At 33.0% G+C, this 13,908-nt stretch overlaps 1 pseudogene; it reads right to left on the reverse strand.

The window, feature by feature from the left end:
* LOC142644173 (alcohol dehydrogenase 1-like) overlaps nt 1–13,342 on the reverse strand; it is a 100,163-nt pseudogene extending 86,821 nt beyond the window's left edge.
* Nucleotides 13,343–13,908: the final 566 nt, after the last annotated feature.

Below are 13,908 nucleotides of genomic sequence, written 5' to 3' on the forward strand. Positions count from 1 at the left end.
CATGCCCAAGGAGTCAGGGAAGAAAAGCTCATGCTATGTGCTGATAAAATCTAGGAATGAGGTGGTGGAAAATAATGATCTTAGTAGAAAGCTTAACCAAGTGATCCAAATTTGGTCTTTTAGAGTTGGTAATGAAGATCAACACTGCCTTGCTCTTGTTGCGGTCAAAATAGGAGAGAACAATGAAGGAGCAAGTAGCAATAACCAAGGAAGTGAAAGGGTACACAGTATTGCTAGTAGCAGAATTTGGAGATGTAGAAAATAGAGATGTGGAATCAACACCTTATTTGACTCTCACCAAAATGACACTAATTTTGGCCTTATTATTTGACCATTTTTCTTTTCATTAGATATTTTGTTTAGAGTTTATTCGAGAGCATGTCAATATGTTAGAACTCATGATCTATTGTTGATTATTTTTTTAAAAATTTTTGGATATTCTTTTCATTAGATATTGTCAATTAATGTGAGAGTCTAATGAAAATTTTCTCAATTAGGCTAAATTTTTGTAGTACTAATTTGAGGTATATGTGTAAGTGGGTTTGCAATTGGACCAATGATTGGATTTGGAATGCTAAAGAAATTTCTACAAATTGGGCTTGTAATTTTTTGTAAGAAAAAATTTATATGCCAAGACTAGTAATGAGTTGTACTAGGTGACCTGGTTTTCCAAAAAAAAAGTTTAGAATTCGGCTCAGCTAGGCTAAGCCCAGCCCTTTTTCTTTATAAGGAACCCCAGCCCGTTTAATTAAAGGGAATATCAAATTTTATTCCCAGCTCATCACTGTCCCAAACCTATGAAGCATAGACCCAAAAAAGACATGACATGTGACATAATGACATGTAAATTCTTAAAAAATTAAGACATCACAGAAATGTTTTATTTCTTTTATTTTAAAATTTAAAATTAATGACCATTATCAAAATCTTAAAAACATATATAAAATTTATAGGAATTCTTTTTAATTTTTTTTTCTCTAAACATAATGAGGAGACACGCGCGAAATTGTCCCTAGCATGTTGAACGCGTGTCGGGGATGAACACATTGTGGGTTTTGAAGCGTAAGTGGTTTTTTAGTCCAAATCAACCAAGCTAACTGAGTCGAGCCATGTAAGCCAACCTAGGTGCAATCAACTGACTACCCCTAAATAACATGGTTTGATCACTCTTTTACAAAATCAACCATTGTGGTGTGGTGCAATACAAAAAAGACCTAATTAATTTGCCACAATGTCAATTATTGTTGAGCATGTAGTATTGTTATGTTTGACCTGAACCTTATTTAATAGACCATTTGATCCATAATCATATCTTTTATTCATTATTTTAAACTATAAAAACTTAAACTTAAACAATTGATTGATGACAAGGTTATTGATTTTTATCGTCTTAAAATTTTGCAAACATAGAGAATTCACAAAGATAATGTAATCTAATGATGAATTTATTAAAATTTATGTCTAATAAAAAGTTATTAAGTGGTGTAATATTGCTTAAAGTTATACTAGATGTAATTTGTCAAAATTTTAATAAATTCATAGTTCAATTAAATTTTCTTCTAATACTCTACAAATTGGGCTTGTAATTTTTGTAACAGAAAATTTACAGGTCCAGACCAGTAATGATTTGTAATAGATGACCTGGTTTGTCAAAAAAAAAAAAATCGGCGCTCGGCTTGGCCAAGCCTAGTCCATTTAATTAAAGAGAACATCAATTTTTGCTCCTAACCTAACCCATCACTGCCAACCAAGAAGCATGGACCCAAACGTGACATGACATAATGAAACTAAGACATCACATAATGAAAATACTACAATTAATTAATTTAATAATTGAATTTTTAAATTATTTTTTATTTATTTATAGGATTTTTTATAATATAAGTTTTCAAAATAAATATCTGTTGAACATGTGTTGGAGACCAACACTCGGGGTTTTGAAGTGTTCATGCTTCTTTAGCCCAAATCAACCAAGCTAACTAGATCGAGCTCATGAAAGCTAACTAAGGTGCGATCAACTGACTAACCCTAAATAATATGGTTCAATTACTCTTTTGTGAAACCGACCATTGTGGTGCGATGCAATATATACAAAAAAATCCTAATAAATTTGTCACACTGTCAATTGTTGTTTAGCCTCCACTATTATTATGCTATAATCTTAGGGTGTTTAAGCGTAGAAAACCGCAAGTTGTACTGATTTGAAGAATTAGTTTATATATTAAATTTACGAGGCACAATAATCTCAGTTAAGAAAGTCAACACCTATATCTTTATTTGGTATTAAAGAATAATGCATATAAAGAAGTTCACAACCAATAGGCCTTCTACCTCCATTTTGAACCATATCTAAGGAATTCCTTGTTTAATGCCAAGCCCAAGTACTCTCTTTTGGATTCAAGAAAAAGGCTCTTAGAGATCTTTTTCAGTTTTGAAAGATATTATCCAAACCCATTGGGTAATGGGTACCTAACCTGACTCGATATTAGCTGGTCATTATGGGTAAAAGATAATCGGGTTGGATTAGGACCAAAATTGAAATTCTTGATTAATATTTAAAAATTATTTGTAATATTGTCTTTAATCTTGTCCCCCCTTAAGTGAAATTCTAGCTCCATAACTATAACTAGCCAACCAATATTGTTAGTATCCATTCGTACAGTGTTGGACTCTAAGCATTTTAGGTTTGGACATGACCAAAAAAGCCAAAATGATAATTTTGTACTTCTTTTTGGGTACTTTACTCACCCACTTGAATTCTAAGCATTTTAGGTTTGGACATGACCAAAAAAGCAAAAATGATAATTTTGTATTTCTTTTTGGGTAATTTACTCACCCACTGGTTTGGTATTGAACCAATATCCTTACCTTCCACCTTACTCTTACAATCAGGTCTATTTCGATCCACTTCAGTCATATTCAATCTATTTGGTTCATTTTAGTCTATTTTTTTTCCATTCAATCTACTTCGGTCCTTTTTGTCCAATTCAGTCAATATAGTCTACTTCAATCTATTCAATCCACTTAGGCCTATTCAGTCCCTTTAGTCTATTTTGGATCACTTTGGTCCAATTTAGTGTACCTACTTAAGAATAGGAAAATACAAGTTTTGGTTGAGAGTTGAGAGTATTATCAATTATTTAAGTAATATCAATTGTAATTCTATGATAAATTTTGGTTATCATAACAATTTTTTTAAGAGAATGAGTATTTGAATAATAATTTTGAAACTTAAAAATTTTAATTGTACCTAAAGAAACTAGGAAAATATAATGCATAATAATAATAGTTAGAAGATCGAAAAATATATATTAATCAAAAACATCAAAAATTATAAAATTATATATTTTTAAAATAGAGTGATGAAAATTACTTTTTGAAATTATTTAATTTTAAGGAGACCAAATTATCCATAATAAAATTTAGAGAATAAACTATACATCTTCAGGATAACCAAAATTTATCATATAATTAGAGAATTAATTTTTGATTATTGTAATAATTTCTTTAAAGAGAATGAAGAATTTGAATATTTATTTAAATAAAAATTATATATATGTGTTGGGTTCAAGTGACTCCTGATATAACTCTAAGCAATGTTACATCACCCAATAACTTGTTATAGAACTTATATTTTGAAAATATCACTTTTAAATTACATGTTCTATATGTTCTTAACAATCATGTCAATTGGATGTTATTTACTATTTGATCCATAAATTCATCTTTTATGCATTATTTTAAATTACAAAAACTTGAATTTAAAAAATTGATTGATGATATAGCTATTAATTTTTGATCACCTTGAAAGTTTACAAGTATTGAGAATATACAAAGATAATGGAATTTAACGGTAGATTTGTCAAAATTTACATCAAATTAAAAAATATTGAGTGGTGTAATATTGCTTAGAATTACACTAGGTATAACTTGAACCTAATCTTATATATATATATATATATATATATCTTGAAGGTTTAATTAACCTTATATAATTCATTCAAAAGTAATGACTTTAAAAGAAACGAGTTATTGTCCTCAAGATTAGATTTGTATATTTATAGCCTTCATGTTTAGAAAAATTTTCACTCAAATTTAACTAGGCCAAAGTGGACTGAAATGCTATGTTAATGTAGCTCAACAAAAATGTTGTAACAATAAATGTTATTCTTAAGATTTTAAATATTGCAAGTTTGAGATATATATATATATATATATATATATATATATATATATATATATATATATATCTTGAAAGTATAATTAATCTTATATAATTCATTTAAATGTAATGACTTTAAAAGAAACGAGTTACTGCCCTTAAGATTAGATTTGTATATTCATAGCCTTTATGTTTAGAAAAATTTTCACTCAAATTTAACTAGGCTGAAGTGGACTGAAATGCTATGTTAATGTAGCTCAACAAAAATGTTGTAACAATAAATGTTATTCTTAAGATTTTAAATATTACGAGTTTGAGATTTATATATATATATATATATATATATATATATATATATATATATATATATGTAAGTGCACAATTTGTACCCAGACCCAAATGAGTAATGGGCTCAGGCACAAAGAGCCTTATACAATGAAATTTGTAGAGTATGAGTTTGAGACCTAGGTTAGGGATATTGAAAACTTTCATTTTAACTTTTTTATTTCAAAACTTTATCTCCAATGTATCCGTTGACAAAAATTAATGAGAAATTTGAAAGATTTGATTTTCGACTAGCTTTCAACCTTCAGTACAACAATACTAAAGTCTTTACAACATTTCGATTAGCAGTAGCTTCAAATAAAAGTACATACACTTGGTGTATATATGTAAATCATGCCTCAAAACCATAATACATGTAATACAGCAATACACAATCTAAAACTGAACTTAGCATTTAGTTTGAGGCATAAAGCAATCCATCAAACTTACTGTGGCTCATCAACACTGATGTCGTATGGTTTCTGCTAATTTTACCAAAGTAGAGGGTCTGAGGACCCGACATAACTAAGGTTCTGTTTAACAATCAATAGGATATCAATTTCCACAAGGTATGTGGTCCGAGAACCATGCATAACCAAGTTTCTGTTTGATATTTATGAGTAGCAATTTGAAATGTTAATTTTCCCAAAGTAGAAGGTCCGAGGACCTAACATAACTAAGATTTTGTTTAACAATCAATAAGATATCAATTTCCACGAGTTATGTGGTCCGAGGACCATGCATGACCAAGTTTCTGTTTGATATTTATAAGTAACGATTTGAAATGTTAATTTCCCTAAAGTAGAAAGTCTGTGGACCTAACATAACTAAGGTTCTGTTTAATAATCAATAGGATAAAAATTTCCACAAGGTATATGGTCCGAGGACCATGCATGACCAAGTTTCTGTTTGATATTTAGCAATAGAGAATTGAAATGTTAATTTTCCCAAAGTAGAAGGTCTGTGGACTTGACATAACTAAGGTTCTGTTTAACAATCAATAGGATATCAATTTCCATGAGGTATGTGGTCCGAGGACCATGCATGACCAAGTTTCTGTTTGACATTTAGAAATAGCGAATTGAAATGTTAATTTCCCTAAAGTAGAAAGTCCGAGGACCTGACATAACTAAGGTTCTGTTTAACAATCAATAAGATATCAATTTCCACGAGGTATGTGGTCTGAGGACCATGCATGACTAAGTTTTTGTTTGACATTTAGAAATAAGGAATTGAAATGTTAATTTTCCCAAAGTAGAAGGTCCGAGGACTTGACATAACTAAGGTTCTGTTTAACAATCAATAAGATATCAATTTCCACGAGGTATGTGGTTCGAGAACCATGCATGACCAAGTTTCTGTTTAACATTTAAAAATAGGGAATTGAACTGCATAATGATAATGTGAACAATGAATGACAAACGTGCTTTTTATTAATAATAATACCTTCATAGATTGTTTACATTCCAAGGGCGTTGTATAATTTTTTCATCTAGATTAGCTAAGCAATATGACCCTATGCCCGCTACAGAAATGATCCGATATGGTCCTTTCCAATTTGGTGCTAGCTTTCCCCACACTGGATTTTTGGAAGTACCCATGACTTTCCTCAACACCAAATCCCCAGGCGCTAGTGGCCTTAGCTTCACATGAGCATCATATTCTCGTTTGAGCTTCTGCTGATAATAAGTCATTTGGACCATGGCGGCCTCTCGCCGTTCCTCAATCAGATCTAGGCTTCTTTCTAGGAGGCCATCGTTATTTCCCAGGCTGAAAGAACTCATCCTTAATGTGGGAAACCCAGATTCCAAGGGTATCACCGCCTCGGCTCCGTAAGTCATGGAGAAGGGTGTTTCTCCAGTGGATCTTCGCGTTGTAGTCTGATATGTCCATAAAATGTGTGGCAATTTCTCTACCCATCTACCCTTTGCATTATCCAGCCTCTTCTTAAGTCCACTGACTATAACTTTGTTAACGGCCTTGGCCTCGGCCTGCCCATTTCCCTAAGGATAAGCAGGAGTGGAGTATCTATTTGTGATGCCCAAGTCATTACAATATTTCTAGAAAGCTTTACTATCAAATTACACGCCATTATTTGAAATAAGTGTGTGAGGTACCCCAAATCTAGTGATAATGTTCTTCCAGATAAATTTCTTAGAGTCCACATCCCTAATATTTGATAAAGGCTCAGCTTCGACCCACTTGGTGAAGTAATTAGTTCCTACGAGTAGCCACCTTTTGTTTCCCACAACCTTCGAAAAAGGGTCAACTATATCCAGTCCCCATTGAGCGAATGGCCAAGGACTAGACAAAGGATTAAGAACACCACCAGGCTGATGAATATTAGGAGCAAACCTCTGGCATTGGTCACATTTTCTTGCGTAGTCTTGAGCCTCTCTTTGCATATTAGGCCACCAATATCCCTGAGTCAGGGCTCTATGGGCTACGGATCTCCCCCCAGTATGGCTTCCACAAATTCCCTCATGCAATTCTTCCAAAAGTTCCTCCGTCGCTTCAGGATGTACACATAGCAGGTATGGTCTGAAAAACGAGCGTTTATACAACTTCTGATCCTCGGACAACTAGAATCGAGGCACCTTTCGACGAATTTTATCTGCTTCAGACTTCTCCTCAGGCCGAACATCACTTTTTAGAAAAGAAACCACGGGGTCCATCCAGCTAGGTCCGGGCCTTATCAGATGGATATGGATAGCACTTGTGGTGGTTAAAGTTGGTTTCAACAAGTCTTCGATGAGGATAATCCTAGGCAAACATTGAGCCGAGGACGTCGCCAAGATGGCCAACGAGTCCGCATGCGTGTTTCCACTTCTAGAAACATGCGAAAGGATGAAAGAATCAAACTTGGATTGTAAACATTTGACCTGGGTTAGGTACTCTTACATCCTTGGATCCCTAGCCTCCATGATCCCTGTCACTTGGCCTACAACTAATTGAGAATCTGAGGACATATGAACTGCCTTTCCCCCCATTCTCCATACCATATCCATACCGACTAAGACAGCTTCGTACTCGGCCTCGTTATTAGTGGCCGAGAACGCTATGTTAATGTAGCCCAACAATAAATGTTATTCTTAAGATTTTAAATATTATGAGTTTGAGATATATATATATATATATATATATATATATATATATATATATATATATATATATATCTTGAAGGTATAATTAACCTTATATAATTCATTTAAAAGTAATGACTTTAAAAGAAACGAGTTATTGCCCTCAAGATTAGATTTGTATATTTATAGCCTTCATGTTTAGAAAAAATTTCACTCAAATTTAACTAGGCCAAAGTGGATTGAAATGCTATGTTAATGTAGCTCAACAAAAATGTTATAACAATAAATGTTATTCTTAAGATTTTAAATATTATGAGTTTGAGATTTATATATATATATATATATATATATATCTCTTGAAGGTATAATTAACCTTATATAATTCATTTAAAAGTAATGACTTTAAAAGAAACGATTTACTGCCCTCAAGATTAGATTTGTATATTTATAGCCTTCATGTTTAGAAAAATTTTCACTCAAATTTAACTAGGCCGAAGTGGACTAAAATGCTATGTTAATGTAGCTCAACAAAAATGTTGCAAGAATAAATGTTATTCTTAAGATTTTAAATGTTACAAGTTTGAGATTTATATATATATATATATATATGTATGTATGTATGTATGTATGTATGTATGTATGTATATTAATAAATTTGGATTTAGAATAAGTGCTCTCAATCTCAACTCAAACATGTCTTTTCTCTATATTTATGTGCATAAAAAGGACCGAAGTAGATTAAAACGGACTGAAGTGGATACAAATGGACCAAATTGGATGAAATAGAACGAAGTGGACCAAATGGATAGAATAGGATTGAATGGGAACAAGGTGGACAGATATGGACCGAATTGGACAAAGTGTACCAATGTGGACCAAAAAGGATTTAAAGGGATCAAAGTGGACTGAATAAGAACGAATAGATAGATTAGGATGGAAGTGGACATAATGGACCGAATCGGATCAAGTTGGATAGAATAAGATGAAAGTGGACAAAATAGGACCATTGTCGCTGGATAGAACCGAAGTGGACAAAATAGACCGAATAGGACCAATGTGGACTAAATAGGACTGAAGTGGACATCAAAGGACTAATGTGGATGGAATGGACCAAATCGGACCAAAGTAGACCAAATAGAACCAAATTGGACTGAATAGGACTTTTGAATATTTATTATTTTTATTAAATTTTTAGGGCTCATATTTCTAATTTTTTAATGTCTATTTTATTTGTATTTTTTAACTAAAAAATAAAGAGTTTAGCCCAAATATAATAAAATTTCATACTTTTCTACCCAAAAAATAAAAATAAAAATAAATTTTTGAGCTAAACTTCAATTAACATCTTCTCATGTTTCCAATGGAGATTTCTAGAGTTCAAATCCCTCCACCCTAACTATCAAAAAAAAAAACACCTATCTATTCATATGATGATTGCAACGCCATTCACCAAAAGCACAATCAAATAGCATATTACTAGCAAGTTTTAACTTTTGAAGAGAAGGAGCCATGTCAAAAAGCATAGATGATAATTTTAACTCCAGGTTGAATTAAGTTAGAAGTACTATAACAGGGCAAAGGACACATGGTCTAGCAGAAGGCAACCCTAAGCTTAGCCATCTGTGTTCAACATGTAAATTTGCGTATAAGAAATGCACACTTAAAACAGAGGAAAAAAAAACAAAAGAAAAAGAAAAAAAGAAATATCAATAAGATTCACTACATTTTAAGCCTTCAACTATCAATCATCAAATGTAATTTAGTTAACTTCACTGATTCACATTGAGAAATTTCTCGAACTCAAGGATGGAAACAATTAAAACCTTTTTCACCATCAAAACTATTTAGTTTCCAAAACAAATCAAATTTAAATTAACTATAAGAGCATTATAGCTAATGTTAATTTTCACAATGATGATGGACAAACTGAAGCTCTCAACATCGAAATCGATATATACTATCAAAAGAAGTAGTTTATTCCTAACAATATGAAGAAAGGAGTAAGGAAGCTACTTTAGCTCTTGAATTAACAACAATAAACCTATAAAAACAAGAGCAAATTACACTTTTTCACACTAAACTATTATCTTGATTAAACATTGAACTATCAGAAATTGAGTTTTATCAACGATTTCTTTGTTTTCTTTGGTCTCTTTCTGTTTAGAATGATAAAGATTGACGGATACTTCAAATTGAATTGATTTCATAAATTTGGGACTTTAATTGACAAAATTTAAAACTTGGGACCTAAAATGAAATATGCAATAGACTCTAGATCTTGATATTTAATTTCTCCACAGGATTTTGTTTCCTTCTCAATGAATGTGTTACATGACAGAACCATAGGCTACTATAACTGAATGAATGTAAATAAAAGTGTGTGTGGATCATTATGAAAATCCTACTTTCTTCCATAAATGAAGGTACAGTTTTCATCCTGTGGTCCAAAATTGGATACTAATAAATATATATTTGGATTTGGGAAACCATGTTCTTTACTACAGTAATTTTGAGAGGGTCTCCATAAAAATTTCAAGAATTAACCTATTGACAAAGGCCAAATACCAAATTTTGCCTGAAGCACAATCTAGTTGTGTCATTAGGTACATAGACAGAGGAAGCTCTATAAGAGATTGGCAGTTGGGAAGTTGAGACTTAAGGATTGGTATGAGAAAGTTTTTGGGAATCTGTTGCAGTAAGTTGAGAATGCGGGAGGAAAGCTAGAGGTTGTTCAAAACAAGGTGCTGAGTTTCAATTTTTATCTGGCATGACAGCAAATGCTGCTAAGAGTGAAGTTTCTACTTTGGGGTGGATCAACAAACAAAATAACAGATTCAAGATCTTTTCGAGTTCAAAGAAGGTAGCTAGCTGTCTTATAAAAATTATAAGCCTTTGATTGAGAAAATCACAACTCGTATAAACTCATGGACTACCAAGAATCTCTCTATTGTTGGGAGAGTCTGACTTATTCAATCTATTCTGTTCAGGGTTCAAGAGTACTGGCCTGGGGTTTTTATTCTCCCTAAAAAAGTTATTAAGGGCTTGGACAGTAAGTTTAACAATTTCTTAGGAAGGAAAAGGATGAGGCAGCTGCAGGTGCAAAGTTGCTTGGAGTTTGGTGTGCGTTCCAAAGAAAGAAGGGGGCTTGAGGTTAAAAAATTGAGGATTGGAATAAAGTTGTCATCATGAAGCATTTTTGAAATCTTTTTGTCCTTACCAGATGAATTTGGGTGGCTTGGGATAATGAAAATTTATTGAAGGAAAAAAGCTTTTGGGTTGTTAAAACTGAAAGCTCCTGAAAATTGATCTTGGGGTTGGAGGAAGATTTCAAAGCAAAGGGAAGTGATAGGCTGTTCGTTAAGCATAAGTTTGGGCATGACTATAATTTTTTGTTTTTTTTGGGTGGATAATTGGCACCTAGATGGTGTTTTGTATTCTAAACCTGATTTTTGGGGTAATATATAATTCAGCAAGTACTTCAAATGCAAAGGCAACTTCAATTCTCTCTCATGATGGTTGGTGGTTTCCCAGATCCAAGGATCTAGTTGGTATTCAATACAAATGCTTCCAAGTGGAATGAAGTAAGCAAGCTACTGTGGTGTGATTTTCTTCAAATTCTGGTGTGTTCTCTTGTAAATCTACTTGGGAGGCTATTAGAATGAAATTAGCTGAGGTGGACTGGTGGAGATTGGCTTGGAAACATTCCAAAACACAACTTTATTTGTTGGCTTGCATAGGGGAATAGTCTACAAGGGATAGGTTGATTCAATGGGGTTATCAAGGGAATACTTTGCATGTTTTCTGCAGAAGGAAGCACGAGATCAGGGACTTCTTTGATTGCTCCATAACTAGAAGGATTTGGCATCAGGTCAAAGTTTAGAGTTTGATGGAGGACTCTGGTTATGACTGGGGTTAGGTGCTTCAATGGAGTAACAGCGCTTGAAGAATAAAAGATTTAAAGTGCTCTGTCAGCAGGCTTGTGTTAGTTGCAGCAGCGTACCACATCTGGTTACAGAGAAACACTACATATTTTTAAGGAGGAACACTAATTTAGAGTTAGGTTCCGCATGACAGCGAAGAATTCTATGATCAACAGGGTGATTTGTTGTAATTGGAGTGTTGTAGTCTAGCTGCTGTTTGGCTTAGTTTTTTTTTTTTTTGGCTTGTTAGTAACGTTGGCTGCTTTGTGTAGTGTTTGTACTAGGCTTTCTTTTATTGTGCAGTTCCTTTGGGCTGCTGGAGCTGTAGAATTTCTGTACTTTTTTGCTTTTAACAAAATCTCTCACAGGTTTGAGGACTGTTAATCCCTCACCAACGCTCTCAACAATCCTAAAATACCAAAATGACCACAAAGACAACTATATAGTTAGATAAATGTATTCAATTGTCTATGAAAGTAACTGAAACACAATTAAAACTATTTGATTGTAACTAGTATGTTGTAAATCTTTTTTCTTTTCTTGAAATGTCCATACCCGCCAGCTTCATGACCAAATATGCAAGGAAACAATGGGGTCTGTCCCTGCGTATTCAAAAATCAATCGGTTAAGAATATCTAGCACAGAAAATAAGTATTCACCAGAATAATGAATTTCTATACGCGCATAAATCATATATATATGATCAAAATGTGATTACCTATTTACCTTGGCTTCCCAGAAGTAAACATCTGCGTGGCAGAGGGAGGTGAAGAGGATCTTAAGACGAACCTCCATGGCCTGTGGTGGTGCCACTTCCACTTCTTCTATCACTAGTGGCTTTCCAGCTTCCCATGCCACAGCAGCTGCAATGCACATTCATCAAATAATTAATTGGCAACCAAAAAAACAACATAAACATAAATAGGATGCAGCTTTGACACTGCTAAAACATAAAACTGCCTGCTTAAGGAAAGCTAAAAAGTATGACTACTGTTAAGAACAAAGAAGGATTGCCCTCGAATTTATACTAAAACATTGGTCAAACTTGGGTTGTTTGGACTTCATACTGAAACTGCAATGTAAAGCCCAAACTTAGAGAAACTTTATTTACAAACTACAAATGTATCATCCTAAGCAAGACGAAAATAGAAAATGGATGGTCACATTCAGTCAATTCCGGTACCTGCTTCAAACTTCTTAAGTTGCCCTGTTCCTAATGGCAACTGTTTTTCCTTGTTATTATCTTGTGTCAAACACACAAGAGTTCAATTTGTATGGGACAATCAAAAGCAAAACATGTTGCTGTATTGATTATTATTTTTGGAACACAAATAGTATATCCTATTCCAAAAAATTCTAGTTTCTGGGAATGACAAAAGATCATGGCGCATCCCAAAACTAGAAACAGCTCAAGATTTAGCAATTAAACAGAGCCCTTTAAAACAAAGAAAAAGTGACAACCCAACAAGGGACAAAGAGTTGAGATCATCATAACAAATGGTATATTTAAACAACGAAGAAAAGGAAAGAAACCCATTGAACAATCACATGACTAAAACTAGGAAACAACAAGAAGATCAACAACAAAGAATGTCAGAAAAAATGAAAAGGTAGTACCTTTGCAACGTATGACTTGACCAGCAGTGGTTGAAGACATGTTTTTTTACTTTTCTTCACTCTTTCTTGACTTTGATTTTTGATCACTGATTGCTTTGAATTCGTTGTGGAGAGATGGGTATGCTCTATGAGGGTATATATAGCGTTTAGAACACAGAGGGTTCCCATATTTGCCTTCCAATAAGGTTCCAACTCCGGGATTCAAAACCATGATGTGGTACCGCTGGTTTTCAAAAGCCAGCAACCAACAGCTCTTTGTATGTTTCCTTTTCTTTATTACTTTCTAGCATCTGGTTTTGTCTACAACATGCACTGATTGGTATTTCTCGAGTCTAAAGTCTAGACAAAGAAATAATACTAAAGAATTATATATGAACCTCATTGTTTAAGAGTGTTACAGATTAAATAACATCATTTTAAAGTAGGTCTATCTATCATCTTATCTATGTGGATTATTCGGCCCAAAAATAAAAATAAAAATAAAAATTTGAAGGTCTATGTGGATTACAAAGTCCACATAGACCTTCAAATTTTTTACCCAGAAAAAAAAAATGTTGATTACAAAGTACAAACTGTGTAAAAGTTTATGATCAAGTCAAAAAGTTACATTATTTCATGCTTTGGGAGAGCATATTATAACTGGGTTGTGTGTAAAAAACATAAGCTGAAAACTAGTTCTCTCAAGGCGGCCCAAGATAGTTTGAGAACTAAAACAAAATTTTTAAAGGGGCCTTTTTTTATATCTAAATATTACTTAAATAATATTTGGTTTATTTTTTATATTATAATTTTTTATTTCAAT

This window comes from Castanea sativa, chromosome 7 (genome assembly GCF_040712315.1).
Source record: "Castanea sativa cultivar Marrone di Chiusa Pesio chromosome 7, ASM4071231v1".
Classification (NCBI taxonomy): Eukaryota; Viridiplantae; Streptophyta; class Magnoliopsida; order Fagales; family Fagaceae; genus Castanea; species Castanea sativa.